Raw genomic sequence first — 23,311 nt, forward strand, 5'->3', positions numbered from 1 at the left:
AGCATTCAACAACCTACTCGTTGCGCAATTCGCATTGTGTGACGACTGGTTACAGAATTCGCGTTGTGCGACGCTTGGTGCTTATTTTACTCTTCTACCACGCTATATTGCATATTGTCGCAACGCGGAAAGAACAGGACACAGGACCACGGTGCGACAAGGAAAACAAGGTCTGTATTGACAGAGCAAAAGAGCAGCCACTTCAACGTCGTCTTCCTCAGAGAGCGACCGTGGTTACTGCTCGTGCTCCTCACTTCGTTGTCCTCTGTCAGTCTGCCGGCTTTTAGTCGTGACATCAGCCTCCCTTCCAAGAAAGCATCGTGCCGATGCTTCATAACCACAGGGGTCTGTACTCACTGGCAGCGTATGATTTCATTCGGACAAATAGGGCTTCATCCGAACCACGTGTACGACTCCTGGTGCATGCCTTTTACGCCTTGAGCCATGAGCACTATCGGGAACAACCTCATAGTTGATGTCAGTAAGACGTCGGAGAACTTTATACGGCCCGAAGTACCGTCTTAAGAGCTTTTCTGATAGGCCACGACGTCGAATTGGAATCCAGACCCAAAATTTCTCTCCCGGCGTGTATGAGACTGGTCGGTGACGAAGATTATATCGCCTTGAATCGTAGTCCTGCTGGCGACGAATACGTATGCGCGCAAGTTGTAGGGCTTCTTCAGCAAGCTGGGTCATGTAATCAGCATCTGTTTCGGCTCCTTCGCACTCATGTGGCAGCATAGCATCTAGCATAGTTGTCAGCTCACGACCGTGGAGAAGGCGGAACGGTGTCATTCGTGCTGTTTCTTGGTGAGCCGTGTTATATGCGAACGTGACATACGGCAAGATCTCGTCTCAGTTTTTATGCTCCACATCGACGTACATGCAAAGCATATCCGCAAGTGTCTTGTTGAGACGCTCCGTCAGACCATTCGTTTGCGGATGATACGCCGTTGTTCGCCGGTGAGATGTGCCACTAAGTCTTAAAACTATCTCTAATAGCTCGGCTGTGAATGCAGTTCCCCTGTCAGTTATTACCACTGATGGAGCGCCATGCCTCAGAACCACATTCTCTACAAAAATTCGAGCTGCTTCACTTGCAGTGCCCCTCTCCAGAGCCTTGGTTTCGGCGTAGCGAGTAAGGTAGTTTGTGGCTACTATAATCCATCTACGACCAGCCGATGAGGTTGGAAACAGCCTGGGAGATCCATTCCGACTTGAGCGAATGGAGTACCAGGGACGTCAATAGGATGGAGCAGGCCTGCTGGTTTGACGGGCGGTACTTTCCTGCGTTGGCAATCAAGGCATGTGCGAACGTACTGTTGAACGGTCGCCGTCAATCTTGGCCAGTAGTACATCCGCCTCACTCTGCACAGCGTTCGCGTATAACCCAAGTGGCTGGATGTTGGTTCATCATGACATGCCTGTAATACTTCGTTCCTTAGAGATGTTGGAACGACGAGTAAGTAGTCGTTTCCGTTCGGCGTAAAGTTCGCTTTATACAGGACGTCGTTGCGCAAGCAAAATGATGATAGTCCTCTCGCAAACAGTTTCGGCACAGCTGAAGTGCGACCCTCCAAAAAAATCACAGCATATCCACGGAGTGAATGATGATGACTGGGCGAAGCTGCGGAGGTTCATCGGTAAACCGTGAATCTTCCGTGAATTCTGCCCAGTCGGGCGCGTTTATACTAAAGGTTCGATGAGTTATGACGACTTGCAGCTCACTTTAATTTTACATGTACTTCAAGACTTTCAAGATTTTATTGAGGTTGTTTACGATACAGTTCATGTTAATTCACAACACTGATTAGACCCATAGCCACAGGCTAGTAGGGGGTCTAACGGAAAAAAATTATATAAGCACAATAACAATTTGTGAAACAAAGCACAACATCATCAAAACAAAAATAATTATGGAAAGGAAACAAAAGTATACAAAAAAGATTTCGTTAGGATTTAAGATGAGGTAGTGCATAACTCATATGCATGATAGCACATACTCAAATGTAGGTAATCATTACAACAATCTTTTTACTTTTGTACATCATTATATAATCAAAGCGAGTATAGTCGAAGCGCCAAAAATATGCGTAAGGTTTTGTGCATGGTTATATTTTATTGTTCTTCATGGAGCAAATACGCTGTGAATTTTCATTGTTTAGAAAACCATTGCTTTAGAAAACATCTGGCGTTCTTTCGTTTTGCTTTTAGAAAACATCTGGCGTCTTTCGTTGGTTTATTTCAGCAATCAACGGCGTTTTGAACAAAATTTTTATTGTTTAATCACGCACAGGAGAAATCTCACCAGGCACTACCTTGGAGGTAAACAATGGCTGCTAATGGGAATGAGAGACAGAAGAAGTCGGCTTTTAGCTAACACTTACACTTCTACTTCTACTAACGTTTCCTACTGGAACATGCCAATGGCTGCTAATGGGGAATGAGAGACAGAAGAATTCGGCTTTTAGTTAACGCGCACGCTGCGAATTTTTTATTGTTCAACAACGCACAGGAAAAATCTCCCGGCACCACCTTGGAGGTCAAAGCGTAAGACTGGTTAGGCACTACGACTACTACGACTACGACTACGAGGGACGAACGGGTGCCGCCTTAAGGAACTTCGCCCCTAAAACGAATTATGGGCTCCAGTTCCGGATCGTCTTGCTGCAGCTGTGCTACTGTAGTCGTGTTTACAACTCCGACAAAGGCTGCGTCGTCATCTTCTGCATTCGCAGGTTCGTATGGAGCACGAGAAAGGCAATCGGCATCTGAATGCCGCTTCCCCGATCTGTAGACAATAGCCATGTCGAATTCTTGAAGCTTAAGGCTCCAGCGCGCTAATCGTCCTGATGGGTCTTTTAAATTCGTCAGCCAACAAATGGAGTGATGGTCACTGACAACATTAAAAGGGCGGCCGTACAAATATGGGCGGTACTTTACAACCGCCCACACCACCGCAAGACACTCTTTTTCTGTGGTGGAATAATTCTCTTCCGTGCGGGAAAGGGTTCTGCTAGCGTAAGCGATTACTCGTTCAGCGCCATCTTGCTGCTGCACGAGTACAGCTCCTAAGCCGACGTTGGTGGCGTCGGTGTGAACTATTGTCGGGCATCTTCGACAAAGTGTCCGAGGACCGGTGGCTTTTGGAGGCGTTGCCGCAGCTCGTTGAACGCTTTTTGCTGCTCGTCATCCCATACGAATGCGACGTCTTCTCTGGTGAGGCGTGTCAGTGGCGAGGCAATGCGTGAGAAGTTCTGAATAAAGCATCGATAGTAGGCGCACAGTCCTAAAAATCGTCTGACTGCCTTTTTGTCAGTTGGTGCTAGAAAATTTGCAACGGCAGCTATTTTTTCGGGGTCAGGCCGCACACCTTCACTGCTGACAAGATGCCCCAGGAACAGAAGCTCTTCGAAGCCAAAGTGGCATTTTTCAGGCTTAAGCCTTAGTCCAGCAGAACGTATAGCTTGAAATACTTCGTGCAGTCGCTTCATGTGTTCTTCAAATATCGCAGAGAATACGATGACGTCGTCCAAATACATTAAGCACGTCTGCCACTTGAGGCCTGATAGCACGGTGTCCATTAGACGCTGAAATGTTGCTGGTGCTGAGCACAAGCCGAATGGAAGTACTTTGAATTCATAAAGACTATCAGGTGTCACGAATGCTGTTTTTTCCCTGTCCCTTTCGTCGACTTCTATCTGCCAATATCCGCTACGTAAATCCATCGACGAAAAATAACGCGCATGCCGTAGTCGGTCGAGTGAATCGTCAATACGTGGTAGCGGGTAAACGTCTTTTTTTGTGACCTGATTGAGCTTACGGTAATCCACGCAGAATCGTAAGGTGCCGTCCTTTTTCTTCACTAATACTACCGGCGATGCCCAAGGGCTCTTCGACGGTTGAATAACATCATCTTGAAGCATCTGTCGCACCCGACTTTCAATGGCTTCTCGTTCCCGCGGTACGGGTTTTGCCGTATGGGTCTGGTCGCGTCGTCCGTTATAATTCGATGTTTCGTCAACGGCGTTTGATGAACTCTGGAAGTCGAAGAGAAACAGTCCTGAAACTGGTTAATTAGCTCGAGGAGGCTTTGCTTCTGCGCAGGCAGCAAACTTGGGCCCACATCAACGGATAGAGGTTCGGACGGCGGGTGAGTTGAATCATCTTGCTGAACAGTCAAGCCCTCTGTCACCTCAGCGAGCTCTTCCACGTACGCGACTGCCATACCTCTCGTAAGATGTCGGCGCTCGGAGCTGAAGTTCGTAACAAGGACTTGCGTGTGTCCGCGGTTTATGTTCACGACGCCTCTCGCAATAGACAATCCATGACTGAATAGCAGCGTCGGAATTTGCTCGTCAATGTTGGCAGAGTTGCTTGGCATGTCACATGTCACAGCCACAAGTGCGCTTGACCGTGGTGGGATGGTGACGTCATCGTCGAAGACGCGCAGAGGTTTACGTCGTTGATCTGTACAGGGCGAATCCAAAATCTGACCAGGGGCCATCCAAAACGTAACCGATCTGTCAGGAATGTTTATAACGGCGCCGTATTCACGCAGGAAATCCATTCCCATGATCAGATCTTTGCAGCATTCCACTAAAATGACAAAAGTAGCGACAAAATCCGAACTGCCGATATTAATTCGAGCGGTACATTTGCCTGTTGGCGTCACCAATTGACCCCCCGCGGTTCTAATGTTGGGGCCCGTCCATAAAGTTTTTACTTTCATTAGGCAGTCGGCGAGCTTCCGGCTAATAATAGAGAAGTCTGCACCAGTATCTACCAGCGCTGTTACTGGACGTCCGTCTATGCGAACGTCTAAGTTGGCGCTTACGATTTCCTTTGCTTGCGGCAACGTCGTATCGCCCGTCGTATCATCCGTCGTATCGTCCGTCGTATTGTGTCGTACTGAAGACGTTGGGGGTGTTGTAGCATCTCGACGGGCGGCAACCTTCCCCCCAAAGGTCGCTGCTGTTAGTTTCCCCGACGAGGGCTAGGCGATCTGCCCCGGACTGCGTCGGCGTAACTGCGGTGGTGCGGTGAGTTTGGTGCAGGCGACGGTGAGCGGGATCGACGATACGGCGTATCGAGTGGCTGCGCTTGCGGGCATGCATTGCTGTCACGTCGGTTATGAAAGCAAGTACGAGGGAAGGTCGGTGCGAATGTGTCATATCTGTGGTCACGATACGGGCAGATGCGGTAAACATGTCCGGCTTCTCCGCAATGGAAGCAAAGTGGACGCCGGTCGACGGCGCGCCACAAGTCCGTCTTACGGACGAATGGTCGACTGGTGGGCATCCTTGGCAACCAAGTTGCAGATGTCGGCGAAGGGTAGAGCGGCGATGCTTCCCTAGGCACATTAGACTGTGGAGTCGGCGGCGGCGGATTGTACGCTGGGGTCAAGGGCGGTGGCGGATTGTACGCTGTGGTCAATGACTCGTTGTAAGGTCCTGTGGTGACGTTGTAGTAAGGCAGTGGTGACGAGTTGTGTGTCACTGGAGTAGGATGACCGACGGCAGATGCGTTTACAGACCGCTGGTGTGATGGGGATTCGGGCAACGACAATGCCTGGCGGATTTCTTGCCGCACAACTTCTGCGACAGAAGCCATGGCGGGTTCTTGCGGAGTCACAAGGAGGTTGCGGATCTCCTCACGAACGACCTCGCGGATGAGCTCACGCAGAGAACACTCGCTGCCGGCAGTCAAAGCAGAGATGTTTATCGATGCGCTGTTTGGTCGGTCGTGGTAGCGCCACCTTTGCTGGAGTGCTCGCTCGATGGTTGTAGCCTCCTTGATGAATTCGGCTTCGGTTGTTGGCGGGTTGCGAAGGAGTCCGGCAAAAAGCTGTTCTTTGACGCCTCTCATCAAATAGCGGAGTTTCTTAGCTTCAGGCATCTCGGGGTCAGCTCGGCGAAACAGGCGGGTCATATCCTCTGCAAACATGGCGACACTCTCATTCGGCTTTTGTATGCGCGACTCGATGAGTTGCTTAGCGGAATCGCGACGGTCGCTGTTCGCAAAGGTTCCGAGAAGTTGCTGCTGAAATGCATCCCAGGAAGACAATGTGGCTTCCCGGTTCTCGTACCACGTACGAGCGCTGTTTCCAGGGCAAAGTAGACGCGCGACAGCTTCTGCTCCACGTTCCAATGATTCGCCTTGGCGACTCGCTCATACTGCTCGAGCCAATCCTCGACGTCCTCATAAGCTTACCGTGGAAGGTCTCAGGAATCCGAGGCTGCTCAACAGTCACCTGTGAAGCGCCGGCGGTGGCCATTTCTCCAGACGGAGTCCTTGGCTGGGGAAGTTCCAGGGGGATTGCCTCGGGACTTAGGCCACGCAGTCGGCGACTGTAGCGGTGGACAGGGGTGTCCACTGCAGGAACGGTATCCGGGATTGGACTGACAGTGCCGCTCCTGAGAGGAGTGTCGAGCATCAGGCGTTGAAGTCCAGCACCTCCACCAGTGTCGCAACGCGGAAAGAACAGGACACAGGACCACGGTGCGACAAGGAAAACAAGGTCTGTATTGACAGATCAAAAGAGCAGCCACTTCAACGTCGTCTTCCTCAGAGAGCGACCGTGGTTGCTGCTCGTGCTCTTCACTTCGTTGTCCTCTGTCAGTCTGCCGGCTTTTAGTCGTGACAATATGCTAATGTGGTTCCTTCCCGACATGAAGCCTGTATAGGACCTTTTTGCAAAGCAGTTTGAAGCACCGGCATGGCTCAGAGGTTGAATACTGGGCTCACACGCAGAGGGCGCAGGTTCGAACCTCGTTCCATCCTGGATTTTTTTTCTATTTCGTTTTTTTTTTCATTTCCAGCGATACTGGTTACGGACACCGGCGGCGGCGGCGGACAACTACGGCGCCAAAAACGGCCGGTGAAATGATCCCATAACAGCTTTCGCTGTATAACAAAACAGCGCCGTTATTCACATTTAATAAGGTCGTTTGTAATTTTTGTACGAAACTTTAGCCGCCAGTTTCCTTCACCGTCTGCTGTAACAATGGAAACTGTGACTCAAAGGGAAGCATGGCGAGGTGGTCTGAGATTGCCTTCGTGAATTTCGACTCTTGCGTTGCCGTATATACCACATTTGCGTCTATGGTCGATGTGTTTGTTACCATGTTTGAGGTAAACGCCAAGGCATCATTTGACGTCTTGTTTCAACGAAATAAAAGCGTGTAGCGCACATGGTGTTCACCTGGGGGGGGGGGTCACTTCATATGTTGCCGTTACGTTAACGCCAAGGACATGCACCCGTCTAAAGTGGCGTTCACTAAAGGCTTTACGTGGGATAGTTTCTCGCTTGCACAACTTGCACTGGCGCTGCCACGACCCCTTAAAGGGGTCATGAAGCACCCCTTGGGCTGATTGAAAAAACACATCCTGCGGAAAGCTGACACGGCTATGAACTGCTCTGCCAAATATTACAGTCGTGCGCGCCGCGTAGTGGCCACAAGCGGAGCGCGAAGTTGCCGTTTCCCCAGGCACCCTCTCTTCAAACAGAGGCCGGTTCTCACTCTCGTCGGTGGGCGGGGCGTCTGTCCGCTGTATGTCGCAAGAGACATAGCATGCTTATATTGGCCGATAGCCGACGTAAATCGAGAGCGGCGTTCGGATCAGATGCGCTTCTTGCCGCGGGGTGCCGCCACTTGCCGGCGCCGCACTCCTCAGTACACGGTAGCCGCACTCGCGCAAGCGAATCACAGCGGGAGAGCGATCGCGTTTCATGACGCGCGCTGGCGTAACTTCTTTCCCCCATGCCATCCCTCCCTGTCTAGCTTCCAGTGCGCTCACCGGCACGAGAAAAGAGAGAAAGCGCTGGGAGCGTGCGCCAAACCCCCGTAACTCCGCCGATTCTTGACGGATTCGAAAATTTTTGCGGCAATCGATTCGGGAGGCAGTACACTCCGATACTGAGGCCATTAGATCATTACTTGGAAAAGTGGTTCATGACCCCTTTAAGCCCTTTAACATTCAATTTTATTATTTCTTTATTATTTACTTATTACACACCTGCATCGCCCCAGTACGCATTACAGCAGGGGGGCCCACTTTTGCTGGAAGAGGAGACCCTACCTTCAATGTATGTGCGTGACTGTGGTCTTATATATATATATGTGTGACGCTATGAATGAAAGACGGGCCGTGGCTCATACGCCATACTTTTATTCTAATTCACGCGCCACCTCTTCCTCGTCGGCTTCTCCTGCCATGGCTTCATGTGTCACACGATTCCCCCTCCCCCCGAAAGAGTGCGCGAGGTATTAACAAAAGTGAACGAGGAGTCTTATATACGAGAAAATCAGGCCAATGGTTCCATGTCCCTAATCAGTTCAATGACCTCGCCTTTAGAACACGGTTCAGCAGTCCGGTGATGTCCAGCACAGCTCTGGTGGGCGAGGCTGGCTGTTCCAGAGCAGATGACATGGGCTTCCCCGGCGCCTTGATGCTGAGGAAAACATGGCTTGAGCTCCCATGAAAAATGAAAACGGCTGGTAGACCTTGTAGCATCGGCAGGTCAGATGTCGTAGGCGTTGGGTTTTTTGTCGTGGCTTGTACGCACGCTGTGGTTCCAGTTTGAGTGTTTGATCGAGGATGACAGGGTGACGTTTTTGTTCTTGTGGAGCAGAATGGGTAGCTTTGTGCCTTTTTCGTTGTTTTCCTAGGGGCAGAAGGCGTTCTTTCATAGGCAGATGCTTTACGTCTTGAATTTGTCTTCGGCTTAATAATCTTGTTTTCGGACGTCCTTCAGTCCGCGAGTACGCTTCGGATGAAGTTTTCGTTCGTCGTTGTCCTTGTCGCAGTATCTGTTGTTGTCGCCTGAGTTGGTCAGCTGGCTTGTGCTGGATTTGTCGATGTTGCTGTGGAAATTGCTGATGGTCTTCACCATTCGATGAGCATACACTATGCGTGGTCTCAGCGTAATTCACTGGTGGTACGTAAGCTTGCTCCATGTCAACCGAAGTAAGAACTGTCTTGACGTTTTTATCCTTGCGGCTTATATCGAATATTGGCTCATCATTGCTTTGACTTTTGGGCGTGAGAGCACTGGGCGATGATATCGCGGAAGACATGGCTTGGGCAGATTGCGATTCAGAATACTTGTCTCTTTGCGGAACTATTGAGCTAAGCACTTCTGACTCATAAACACGTCCGGGTGGCTCGTCGCTTAGTCGAGTGTTTTCCCGATTCATCAGTTCTTCCATTGTGAACGTAGCGAGCTTTAGAGAAGGCCGGTGTGCGTTATGAGCAGTCGAAGAGTCACATGATGTGAAACCAGGTGGTGGTCCACGTATGCTAGACGAGTAGTGAAGCCTATCGGGTAGTTGAATATTGGCTTGATTTTTGTAGCAGAGTGGAGAGGTAGGAGATGGCGATCTATGCGCAGATGGGAAACGTGGTGGAAGGTCGGTTCTTGTGGGAAAACATCTTGGGTGACTTTCAGTCAGCTGATGCTTTGATTTGTCTTGTGGGAATGGCCGATTCATGCTCGGTGTTCGAATGCATGAAGACTGCTTGTGAAAATGACGACTTAGTGCGACTGCCCGCAGATGGTGCGTTATAAGTAAGTCTTCATCGTAGTCTTCAAATCGGGCGACCATCTCTTCTTTGATTTTTGCCCACGACTCATTGTTTTCGAAGATGTGCGTGAGATAAAATCGGAAGGCCTCACCAGTGACGTATTCGTTGAAGTTGGTGACCATCTCCCTTTCCGACCATGATGCAGCGGTAGCGTGGTGCTCGAATAGGTCGAACCAGTCCTGTACGGGTCCATCGTCCGCTGATCCGGTGTACTTGGGGATGTCAAGGTCAATTGATGGTTCTGTCATGATGCTAGTCGCTGTGGGGAGCAGGCTCTGCTTCGGTGGTCAGCATGTGGTCAAGGTGTATTGCTGATGGCTTTGCTGGTGATGTGCGGCTGATGACTCGGTTGCCAGGTCTCCATCCTGTCGACTTGTGTGACGCTATGAATGAAAGACGGGCCGTGGCTCATACGCCATACTTTTATTCTAATTCACGCGCCACCTCTTCCTCGTCGGCTTCTCCTGCCATGGCTTCATGTGTCACATATATATATATATATATATATATATATATATACACGTAGGTTGTGAAGTGTGAAGAGGCTGTCTTCGGTTGCCATAAGACAAATACGAAAATGATATACGCTTGCAAAAAACAGCTTATTTGTCAAAGTTTCGATCGGATACGGATCTTTATGAAGGCAATATTTCCGAAGCTTCTATGCGCATTTATAGCATCGTCCTTCCAGCAGGTAGAGAGAAAGAAAAAAATGAAAAAAATAAGTGCCCAAAACATCACGCGTATACACTCGGACATACAAAGAACGCGTACATCCTCGAGGAAATAAAAGGAAAACATATAAGTGTATACATAGGTAACCCCGGTGGACACAGTCAGTAAGTACATTCCTTTCGTCCATTGTCAAGTCCCACCTCTCCAGTTCACCCCTCCTCATTTGTTCGTGAAACATAGTGAGGGGGTAAGGCTTCACAAGAAGGGATAAGCATTTAAAAATGGGTTTACGGAATGTACACTTCACGAGAGTCTATTGTAGTTTTAATATGAAGAAATTATCGCTGCGTAATACATGCACACAATACAAGAGAAATGCAAGAAAAACGCATGTTAGACAAAAGCAAGAATTCCAAATATGATATCGTGAAGTATGATGCAACACCATTAACAACAAAAGCTTTTTTTTTCACTCAATAATATTTTAGCGGCGTCACTTCATTAATGATCATGATCCATGCAATCGAAAGTTCCTGCGTCACAGCGATAATATGTAGCACGCATTATTCCGCGGTTTGTAGACAACTATTACCTCGCACGGAATTCTTTATTGCAAGACGTTCGCGCATCGTGCGTGAGACTTACGCGACGGGCACTTCAACCTAGCACATCATTCTGGGCTGGTGGAACTGAAATCTGTTGAGACGACGCAACTGCCCCAATAGGCACACGTCACACAATCACACACGCACCGGCTGACCACAATTATCTTCTCATAATGCACACACCACGACATATTCTGCACACCAGGTTTGTTTACTTTCGCATTGTGTTGCGCTTACGGGTTATGTTGGTAGCTTTCTTTCTCTCACGCTTCGTCCGTACATGCGTCACTCACATAGGCGCACAGCACGGCGCATATCACAATAGATCACCAAGATTCCCACGTTGCGAGCTCCAAGTAACACACACACGCACATGTGGCAACGCTAATGCCATGGCTTTTGCGGCGGTAAACCGTACACAGACGCGCACTTTCCGACTTCACTTTCACCTCACTGCACACGAATGAACGCGACGACAATCGCCGATGTGGCGACCCTCAGGCGATATGCTTGGTGTATCCGAGCCATGGAGGGAACTCACGCCGTGTTGCAACTTGACGCTGCCGAAACGACGGAACGCGCTAAACGTTGTAAAACACTCCGAGCTGCTGCCGCTTCGGTGCACTTGAAACTCGGTAAAATCACAAGCTTCTACTGCATCGAATGACGACCGGAGAGGATGATGCTGGGTACGTTGCGGATAACAGTAGGAAGAGCCTCTTCTGGAAGAAACAAACACCGCAGGAAATTTGAATTGACGCATTTTCATTGGTTCGTCTTAACTGTTACGTCATGATAAAGAGCGGTCGTCGTTGGACGCGCATAATAAAAATGGACAGCGGTACAGTTTACTTTTTATTCTTACCTATAGGTGAAAGATCAAGGGGTCCGCTATAGCGTTCCACACATAAAATTGGCCGCGTGTCTGCGTGCTTCGCTGCAAATGTCGTCTAAAGACGATAGAAGAGGCGCTGCGTAAGATATGGACGCCATCTGGCAATACGTCGGGAAACATGAGTGCTGTGTTGCGGGCTGGTAGTCCCGGCGCAGCAGCAGGCGAAGACTGGCGGTGACCAACGCGACCGGTGGGTATGCCAACCAGCCCGAACACGCGGTTTGGCGCGATGCGCTGAAGCAGAAGAAACGTCCGCACTCAACGAGTACTCTCCACACACTCTTTTATTACACGTCGCCTGCGTAAACAGGAATGCCAGAGCGGCGCCCCACAGCATTTGTACAGTGCAATACAGAACCGAAACCGAAACACAACAATGAGCTCGTGCAGAGGGCACAGAGGAAGGCAAGTTTCAGCGCAGTTTAAGAAAGTAGGGTCTTTGGAATTATGTATGTATTCATTTTCTATTAAAGGAACACACCACCTAATATTTACCTAGTGATGTTGCGCCTCAGATATGCGTGATATTATTTTTGATCGACAACGTTCACAAGTAGGAACAGCCCTACCAGTTCAAGATGGCTGGCCCTTGGGCAAGTGGTTCAACTTTGGTCGAGTGGCTGAATCGAGTGACGTGCCGACAAACAGAAAGACAGACAGACCAAAATTTCTCCGTTTAAGTATCCCAAGAAAGACTATCGTCTTTAAAAGTGTCTGTTCGACGAACGCGTTTCTTCTCCAGGCTCGCAGGTCAACACACTGTCTCGTGGCCGTGCGCGAGAGGCATGTGTCGCGCGGCCACGTGAAGGACGAGCAGGCGCGAGACATTGCGGACGCTAACCCCTAGCAGCCCGCTGGCTTCTTGGTAGAGAAAACTTATTGTCGCAGTACCTGCGGCAATATGATGGTGGCAAAGTTGTGTATGAAGCGTCGAAAGTATGAGCACACTCCTACGAAACTGCGCAGTTCTTTGATGGACCTAGCTTTGGGAAATTCCGCCACGGCCCGAAGCTTGGCTCGATCGGGAAGGATTCCGTCCTTGGACACGACGTTGCCTATGATTGTCAGCTGCCGTGCTGGAAATCGGCACTTCTTCAGATTCAGTTGGAGGCCGGCGTTGCTCAAGCACGTCAAAACATGCCACAGACGTTGAAAATGCGTTAAGTCCGGAGCGAAAACGACGACGTCGTCCAGGTAACACAAGCACGTGTGCCATTTCAACTTCCGCAGAACGGTGTCCATCATGCGCTCGAAGGTCGCGGGCGCATTACACAGAGCAAACGGCATGACGTTAAACTCGTACAAGCCATCGGGCGTGACAAAGGCTCTCTTCGGTCGAGCGTCATCAGCCATGTGTACTTGCCAGTACCCGGAGCGCAAATCGAGAGATGAAAAGTATTCTGTCCCTTGGTGGCTGTCAATCACGTCGTTGATTCGCGGCAGTGGATAAATATCTTTGCGAGTGATCTTGTTGAGCCGTCGGTAGTCCACACAGAACCGCACAGAACCGTCCTTCTTGGCAACGAGAAAAACAGGAGACACCTATGTGCTGTCCGAGGGTCGAATAACGTCGCGTCGAAGCACATCGTCGACTTGCTCATTAATTACCCGGCCTTCTGCTGTGTCGATGCGATGAGTAACAGCAGACGTGCGGCCGAGAGAAGTTTGCCCGACTTCGAAAGAAGAACGAAATTCTTCCAACAGGCACAGAAGCTGGGAACGCTGGACCGACGTAAGGTTGCAAAAGCTTCAAACTAGATCATTTATCCCGGTCCATTGAAAAGAGCACTAATGGTCACCTTGACTTGTTTTTTTCGGCGAAAACGCACAAACCTGATTGTCCCTTTCCGTGTGATAGTCTCAGAAAACACAAGCTGACAAAAACATGTTGCAATGTTTTTAAAGAAGTACTTGAAGTTTTTGCCAATTGACGACCCTTTTTTGGTAAACAATTGCGAGCAAGTGGTAGAATTCTTTAAAGAAAAACCAGACAGGAACCTTGTTGCCTTCTCTATCGATCTAAAGGATCTATACTATTCTATTCCGCAGGATGACTTGATGAGATGTGTAGCTCATTGCTTAGACAAGTTTGGAGCAGTACGTTTTCAAAACGCTTCCGGATTGACATGCTACCAGTTTCTGGAACTTCTTAGTTTTTATATTAACTCTACTTACGCGACATGGGATGGCACTGTTGTTAAACAAAGAAATGGCATCTGTATTGGGTCATGCATTGCTCCCTGCTTAAGTGACTTGTACCTAGCCAATCATGAGCAGGTTCTTCATGAACGCCTAAAAAATAACCCTGACGTTGTGCGTGTATTCAGATTCGTGGATGATTTTTTAGTAGTTTTGAACAATGACTCATGTAGTTTTGACTTGGCGGTCTCAAAAATTATAACCCCATTCACAGAAGTTTTGTACCCTTTGGTGTTGACGCATGAACTGCCCAAGGCCAATTTCATTAGATTTTTAGACTTAGGACTGTACTTTTCGCAACAGAAGGTTTGCTGGAGTTATGAGCCGAGAGGCAACAAGCCTGTCCTGCCTTTTTCATCCGCTCATTCAAAACTTGTAAAACGTGCAATAGTGCAATCTTGTTTCAATAATTCCCTTATGAAGTCATGTGATCACAAGGTGGAGCCCAGTTTCCTGAATCAGGCCAAGCGTTTTGAAGAGTCTGGGTACCCATTAGGTATGCTCAGCTCTGTCGCAGAGGGCTTGAGCAACAAGCTTGAAAGCTCATCAAAGAGCATCAGCCGTGGTGTCAGAGTTAAGAAAGTTGCCGTTGTGCCATACATGCATTGCATTTCGCACAATCTCAGAAGAATTGCGGGAAAGTCGGGGGTGGACGTAGTCTTTTCCGCTCCTGACCGTCTGCAGAGATTATGTCACCAGGTAAATTCAGAGAGTAACAAGGTAAATGCATGTCCTATAAATCACCGAACACTTTTTGTAACCTGTACTCGCAAGGTTGTCTACGCCATTCCGCTTTCGTGTAAAAGGACGTACGTTAGTCAGACCGGCAGATGTATTAACCAGAGACTGAAAGAGCATCACTATAACGTCACAAAAGCAATCTCAGGTCATTTGGGCATTCATTGCCGAGATTGTGGCTGCATGCCCTTGTTTGAAAACACCTGTATCCTGTATAAGGCGCATAGTAAATGACTAGAGAAATTGTTGAGGCCTATGAGATTAATAGATTAGAAGAAATGTGCGTTAGTCAGCCTCCCCTCTCGCTTTCACAAAAGATTTGCAATATCTTGCTTTGTCGCGTTAATGCTTTTGCTGTGTCGTGATATTGCCCTGTACCCGTGTTTGGTTCAGCGATATAACCACTGATTGTCCTTTTGTTGTTTCTGTTGTTTCCGCTCGCTCGGTATATATTTATCGGTTCGAGCGAAAATAAAATCAGTTTAAAGTAGCGCTGTGTCCTTGTCTGTTTTCTTTCTTCGTCCCTCGTCTAGTCGCGCTTACCACTGTTCATGCATGCAAACCAACTAGCCCGCCAACGTGTTTTAGCTAAGGTTGTCAGCAATGTAGGCACCAGATACATCAGCGGGTGATGAATCAGACGTGGAAGCAGCACTGATGGTACGGCAACTGGCACAGTGTGAGTCATCGGGTGCGTCCAGAACTTGTGCGTCTTCGAGCTCCACTCTGCCGAGACATAGCCCTCGCGCCAACATAACAATGTGCGGGGATGGGTTGGTAACAAAAATAGCGGTGCTGCGCTGAGTGACTTGCACGGTCGCGTAAGGTACCAGCAACCCTTTCGTATTGCAAACGCGGTCAGATGGCGAAAGGAGTGCAACGGTGTCGCAGAGACCGGCGCAGTAAACTGGCACCGTCCATTGACGAGTTTGGAGGCACTTTGGTGTCGTCTTTGACGAGGATCTTGGTGAATGCCGATGGACTGTCTGCCGGCGTGAAATGTAAGAACGGTGAGAGTTAGATTGCGGCTGGTGCGCAATAAATTACGGCATCGTGGCGGGAGAGAAAATCCCATCCGAGGATGACGTCGCGGGAGCACGCAGCAATTATGATGAACTCGACGTCGTGCAGAACGTCCTGAATGAAGACGCGAGCAGTGCATACGGCTGTAGGCCTAATACTCTGGAGCTGGCGGTACGGAGGGACATCCCAGAAAGTGGCGTCGTCACTTTTCGGAGTAAACGGCTAAGTTTTGCGTCCATAACGGATACGGTGGCTCCAGTGTCGATAAGGGTAGATGCGCGAACACCGTCCACAAACACGTCTATGACATTCGATGGACTTCGATGAGGGCTTTGACAGTGAGATAGCGTCGCAGCCCTTGCCTCGTGGACTGCGACGACTAGTTTTCCTGCTCTCGTGCGACAGAACGTGGACGCATTGGTGACAGTGAGCGACGTCGCGGAGACGTAGAGCGGCGAGTAGAGGGAACGGGCGTGACGTCGGTAACATATGCGGAGGTGGGTCGTAGAATACATGTCTAGACTGGCTGGTGACGAGTGAAGCCACTCGAGGCGGCTGCACGCGATGGCAGTAACGCGCCACGTGAGCGGCATAACCGTATGCAAAGCAGATGGGCCGGTTGTCGGGTGTGCGCCATCGGTTCGCCAGGGCAGGTCCCACCCATCTCGCAGGATGCGATTGACGGGGGGCTGCTGAAATGCCTGCATGGTGGGCTGTAGTCCGGGCCTAGGAAGGATGGCAGCATACGAAGCTGGCACGCACTTTCTAAGGACGGAGGTCTAGCGGCGGCTTCGGCGTAACTCAGTGGGGCAGCCGCAGGGATTGCTTGGGGCATCCTGGCGGCAACTTGAGCGTAATTATTTTGCGCAGGAGCCAGAGGTTGCTGGTGGTACTCAGGCATGACCTCCGCACTTTCCTCCCTCAATCGCTCGGCGGAGGGACGGAAGAAGGGTCGTCGACGACTATTGAATGTGCGACGGGTGGGCAAAGGCAGGAGAGAGAACTCGCCTTTGCCGTGAGAGGGACGGTATGGTCCGAATGGGCGCGCTGCTCGCCGAACTCCAGTCAATCAGTGGCACCCGAAATACGCTAGGGGGACACATCGAGAATAACTCCCCAGCTACAGTGAACTAGAAGTGTTCACAGGCATGCTGGGAGTTGTGACCGGAGCATGGAGAACGAGGGGGGAGCGGCGTCGGAGGAGGTTGGCTTGTAGATGCTATGCGTGTGTGCTCGTCAATTTTTTTTTCTTATGCGCCCACCACAAAAAGAAAATAAACAGGAGGATGATGGAAATTGTAACACGAACCCACGGTGTTAGAATAGTTTAGGTGGAGCGACGGCGCATTGGAATGAGGAGAAATCGGGGACCTCTTTCCCTTTCTTGCCGAAAGGAGGCGCGCGCGGGACGGTGGCCACCTGGCTATACCCAGCACAAACCTGACGTTTCTAACATTCGGTGTTTAGCGTGTTTAGCAATATCGCAAGGCCCTGTGAGGATTCTGTGGTATTGTAATATCATATATATAAGTTAGATATAAGACTTAGTAGTGTTTTATGCATGACGGTTCGGCATGCGGTGTGAAGCTCATAAACACCACCTTCGGCCTCGGCAACACCGTGGCCTAGGCGATCGTGCCCGCATTTGTCTACAAATGTAAATCTACAGTTGCGTGACGCGTGTTGAATATACCCTTCATTTGCCCTCGAAAGATTAATTAATGCATTTGCGGTCAGCATCATATAAGAGCAGGTGTCATGTTGACGGGCATTTCGCATATGAGATCAAGTGAGCCTTCAGAACCTTTTACTACGAACCGCTTATTTCCAAATTCCGTAAACATTTGCGAGAAGACGGATGCTTTGATGTAATGGAATAAAATAACTCTATTTAGGTCTTTCGGGGCGTGCACTAGCAGGTGACGCGCCGCTCCCACGTCGGAAAATACAGGATTGAAAGAATGCAATGAAGTGGGCGACAGCTTGTGGCCGATGACTACGAAGCCGCTCTTGACATATTCAAAATAACTAGACTGCAAAATATATACGTTATGGTGCGCCAAGAATTTTATCACAGTATTGGCACGATCTACGAATTTTACATATTTTTGCCTGAAAAAGCTGCTTTAGCTCGAGTATTGTATGGTGCGGCTAAATGATACGAAAGAATGTTTCCTCACAAGAACCTTTCCTTTTAAATAGCGCTTCCCATGATTTGGTGACAATCGCGCATCAAAATGTTTTTCACAAACAAAATTTGTGTTTGCAGCTCGTGATTTTTCCGTGGAATAGCAGTGGCCACATTTTCAAGCGGCCCCTGTCCTTCGGAGCAGCGAAAAAGCAAATTTTCTCCGTGCGCGATTTGTAGCCCGTGATGCATCGCGGGAAAGAGCACTTCTTGCCCATCTGGACAATATAAGTTGTGTAAATAAGGACACGGTGAACAAGGATAAGCTATTTCAAATAGGCTAGCATTTAGGCGGCAGGCGTTTGACTGGCGCACGTATGTACACGAATGGGGCCTCGTCTGACTTGGGTGTTCAGGCTCGTTCACACCGGCGACTAGCAACGGTCGCGCGACCGTTTGCGACTGGCGGTCAAAGAGCGACTGAAAGCGACGATGTTCACACCGGCGTGTGACCTATATGCGCCGCCACGTAGAATTTACGTCTGCTCGTATACAGCTTCCATTGCCTTTGCCCCGTAAAATAGGCTGACGTCCTGTTCCTGCGCACCTGATTGATTCAGAGGTTTGCGACTGCAGTCGCGCGACTGAAAAATCGAGCAGCGAGCGACTGAGCCACAGCAGTCGCTTTGCGACCAAACGGCCATTTGCGACCGTTTGCGACCAGCCGCTTTGCGACTAACTTAGTCGCGCGATCGTTGCTAGTCGCCGGTGTGAACGAGCCTTTAGTTTAACGGGTCAGACAGTGACGTCACGGAATATGGTGTCACTCTCAATCCCTTCCATTCCCGAAAGAAGAAACTGGAAAGCAAATGGTTAGGACGTTGAAAAGGAAACGGGCACGGCCATTTCACGTTTGTGCACCCAGAGCAGGGCACAAAGTTCTGCTACTGAAACGAACAGCAGTCTTTGACGAATAACGAGAGGTAGAATCAGAATGGCACATGGTGAGTCAGATGTATTGGGCGGCAAACGGACGTTAACCTTCACTACCACGCGCCAGCCAGCACGTGTAAACGTTGCAAAGGCGGCTGAACAACTAACACCGTGGGCGGCTGCTTGAATGCATGCGATATGTTGCATGCACAGCCACAACCCATGAAAGGAATTCTAACCTACCATTGTCAAATGTGTTGCTTTCTTCTTACAAGCATCATATAGAGAGGACCGTCAACCCCCCTCACCCCCGCTTTCTTTTTCAGGAACAACAAGAGCTTGATTTGGGCGAGTTGGTTCATGCTGAATATCGTGAGTACACGATATTCAGCATGAATAACCTTGTCTTATGGAATACAGGACTGCATTCCTTGCAATGTATAGCCATATGGCTACCATACCCATTCTTGACGTTGTACGCATGCTGCCTAGCTCGATCATTAAAACATTGCCCCGTTTGACCTATATATAATTTTCCACAGGTTAACGGTATCTCATAGACAACATTTGATTGGCATTCTGTGAAGCTGTGCTCATGACGTATATTACATGGTCGATCATCTTCTTGCAATTCAGGACACACCTTTTGAAAGCTTGCACGGGGCGGAAAACAACAAATTAATATCATACCTGGTTGCTATTTTCTTTAAGCTGTGAGACACCTTATGTACATAGGGTATGACATGCAATGGTCTTTGATCATTTTGTTTTCCCTTTGGTCCCGTGTTTTGGCGCTTTACTCTCTGTAGGAGGCTTTCGAAAACGGGTACGACGACGCTGTTGGGGTAGCCAGCAGCTTTTAGTTTATCAATCTGCGTAGTGAGACTAGCCTCAGCCTTGTGCTCACATGACTTATGAAGGGCGGCCTGAATACACGTGGTGGCAATGCCTCTTTTAATTACCTTTGAATGGCCACTGTCAAAAAAGAGGACATTCTTAGCGCTTCTAGGTTGATAGCACCAGCAAGTATGCCTATTGTCAGAGAATGAAATGAGAACGTCTAAATATTGTATGCACTTGTCTTTTGGCAATTCAAATGTGAAATTGAGCGCCCATGAGTGCTCTTTGAAGACATTAAGCACGGCCGTAACTTTATCATTAAAACACATTTGTCCGCTCTCTTCAACAAGCACAAGGTAGTCGTCAACATAACGATACACTCGGCGTACAGGCACACATGCAAGGCTCGCAGAAATGCGGTTGTCTATTACGGATAAAAAGATGTCACAAAGAAGTGGGGCTAGTGATGAACCTATACATATGCCGTTGCGTTGTATTAAGAATTGCCCATCGTGGGAATACTTTTTTCTTTTGACTAACTCAGTTCGGGGTCTGCCCGGTGGACCAGTAGCTAAGGTGCTCGGCTGCTGACCCGAATGGTCGCGGGCACGGGTTCCATTGTCGCGGGTTTGATTCCGGCCGCGGCGGTCGCATTTGTAGAGGCGAAATGGTAGGGGGCCTGTGCGATGTCAGTGCACGTTAAAGAACACCAGATGATCGAAATTTCCGGAGCTTTCCACTGCGGCGTCTCTCCTAATCATATCGTGGTTTGGACCGTAAAACACCAAATGTTAGTATTAACCCAGTTTCGTCGCGGCGGCCTCAACCAATTTGCCACGGTGGCCTTATTTGTGCATGAGCTAAAACGTTTTTGAAATTCGGTGTTCACCTGCAAACTCATTATCCTGTTCGCAGAAGCTATATTTCTATGTATTTCCATCTTTCGGCTACCGCCACTGAATTCCTTGATGTTGTGCATTTACTTTCAAATCAGATTGATATGTTCGGTTAACCTGATAAAAAAGGAACGGCCAGCAGTTGAAGAGTTGTGCAAATGCATCTTTGTAAGCGACGCTGCCCTCGTTTGAAGCGACTGACCTGACGCCTCGATACACCCAGCGCAGCCTGTCGGGAAAAAAAACGCGAAAGCGCGTCCCCATGTTCGGCGAGGAGCTGCGCGGCGGAGGTGAACCGTCGGTACACCTAACCTATTCTAACACCGTGCATAGGAGGTTGGCTTGTGGACGCTAGGCGCGCTCCCTCCTAATTTTTTTCTCCAAGGTGTAAGCGCCAGGTTGGAGATCATTCTGTTCTTCTCATTTGTGTCGGAAATTCTGAAAGCTTCGTGACGTCAAATGAGAAAAGAACTGGAAATAGATGGTGCGCTGCTTGCCGAGCTCACGCCAATCAACGGCGGCTGAAATGAATAGTCCATTACATGGATACATCGAGAACAGCTCCCTCAGGGACGTGTTGTATTTTATGTCCAGATTCCCGTTCATATAACAGAAAAGACAAGCGACGGCGCGCCGCAATTATAGAGCGGCGGCGGCGGCGCACACCGCTACTCTCAACGCGAGCGCGGGAAGAGCCCATGAGGAACGACCCACTAGAAGGCACTAGAGAGCGCAACCCATTGTGTCATTATATATCTATATATATATATATATATATATATATATATATATATATATATATTAATATATATAATATTTTAGAGCATCGAGACTGACGCTCCCACGTTTAAATATAAATATATACCCTATAAGTGGACGGGGGGATGGCCGCCGCGGTAGCTCAGTTGGTAGAGCATCGGACGCGTTATTCGAAGGTCGCAGGTTCGGTCCCTGCCCGCGGCAAGCTATCTTTTCGTCCACTTTTCTTTCTTCACATTTACCTTACATTTACTACTAAAAACATCCCCTATACTTTCTTGGCATTATTGTCTGTTAGTGCTCAGTGATATTGTGTATAACAAAGAACACGAGCCCTTAGAATTAACACTTCTTTCCTTCATTCATAGCGAGGGTCTCGTTCTGGCAGACTTGATGCTTTCAGGTGGTATGCGAGGGATTATTGGTCAGCTGCCAGCTCGTAATAAGTTCACGTTCTACGTGCGCCAACAGGCAGAAAAAGAGTGTTCCACACTCGCCGTCATGGCTACTGGCGGCGCTGACTGACGCTCCCACGTTTAAATATACATATATACCCTATAAAGTGGACGGGGGGATGGCCGCCGCGGTAGCTCAGTTGGTAGAGCATCGGACGCGTTATTCGAAGGTCGCAGGTTCGGTCCCTGCCCGCGCAAGCTATCTTTTCGTCCACTTTTCTTTCTTCACATTTACCTTACATTTACTACTAAAAACATCCCCTATACTTTCCTTGGCATTATTGTCTGTTAGTGCTCATGATATTGTGTAACAAAGAACACGAGCCCTTAGAATTAACACTTTTTCCTCATTAATAGCGAGGGTCTCGTTCTGGCAGACGTTATGCTTTCAGTTGGTATGCGAGGGATTATTGGTCAGCTGCCAGCTCGTAATAAGTTCACGTTCTACGTGACGCCAACAGCAGAAAAAAGAGTGTTCCACACTCGCCGTCATGGCTACTGGCGGCGCTGCATGACGCTCCCACGTTTAAATATACATATATACCCTATAAAGTGGACGGGGGGAGGGCCGCCGCGGTAGCTCAGTTGGTAGAGCATCGGACGCGTTATTCGAAGGTCGCAGGTTCGGTCCCTGCCCGCGGCAAGCTATCTTTTCGTCCACTTTCTTTCTTCACATTTACCTTACATTTACTACTAAAAACATCCCCTATACTTTCCTTGGCATTATTGTCTGTTAGTGCTCGTGATATTGTGTATAACAAAGAACACGAGCCCTTAGAATTAACACTTCTTTCCTTCATTCATAGCGAGGGTCTCGTTCTGGCAGACTTGATGCTTTCAGGTGGTATGCGAGGGATTATTGGTCAGCTGCCAGCTCGTAATAAGTTCACGTTCTACGTGACGCCAACAGGCAGAAAAAGAGTGTTCCACACTCGCCGTCATGGCTACTGGCGGCGCTGACTGACGCTCCCACGTTTAAATATACATATATACCCTATAAAGTGGACGGGGGGATGGCCGCCGCGGTAGCTCAGTTGGTAGAGCATCGGACGCGTTATTCGAAGGTCGCAGGTTTGGTCCCTGCCCGCGGCAAGCTATCTTTTCGTCCACTTTTCTTTCTTCACATTTACCTTACATTTACTACTAAAAACATCCCCTATACTTTCCTTGGCATTATTGTCTGTTAGTGCTCAGTGATATTGTGTATAACAAAGAACACGAGCCCTTAGAATTAACACTTCTTTCCTTCATTCATAGCGAGGGTCTCGTTCTGGCAGACTTGATGCTTTCAGGTGGTATGCGAGGGATTATTGGTCAGCTGCCAGCTCGTAATAAGTTCACGTTCTACGTGACGCCAACAGCAGAAAAAGAGTGTTCCACACTCGCCGTCATGGCTACTGGCGGCGCTGACTGACGCTCCCACGTTTAAATATACATATATACCCTATAAAGTGGACGGGGGATGGCCGCCGCGGTAGCTCAGTTGGTAGAGCATCGGACGCGTTATTCGAAGGTCGCAGGTTCGGTCCCTGCCCGCGGCAAGCTATCTTTTCGTCCACTTTTCTTTCTTCACATTT

The sequence above is a fragment of the Rhipicephalus sanguineus genome, chromosome 11 (genome assembly GCF_013339695.2).
Source record: "Rhipicephalus sanguineus isolate Rsan-2018 chromosome 11, BIME_Rsan_1.4, whole genome shotgun sequence".
NCBI classification, from domain to species: Eukaryota; Metazoa; Arthropoda; class Arachnida; order Ixodida; family Ixodidae; genus Rhipicephalus; species Rhipicephalus sanguineus.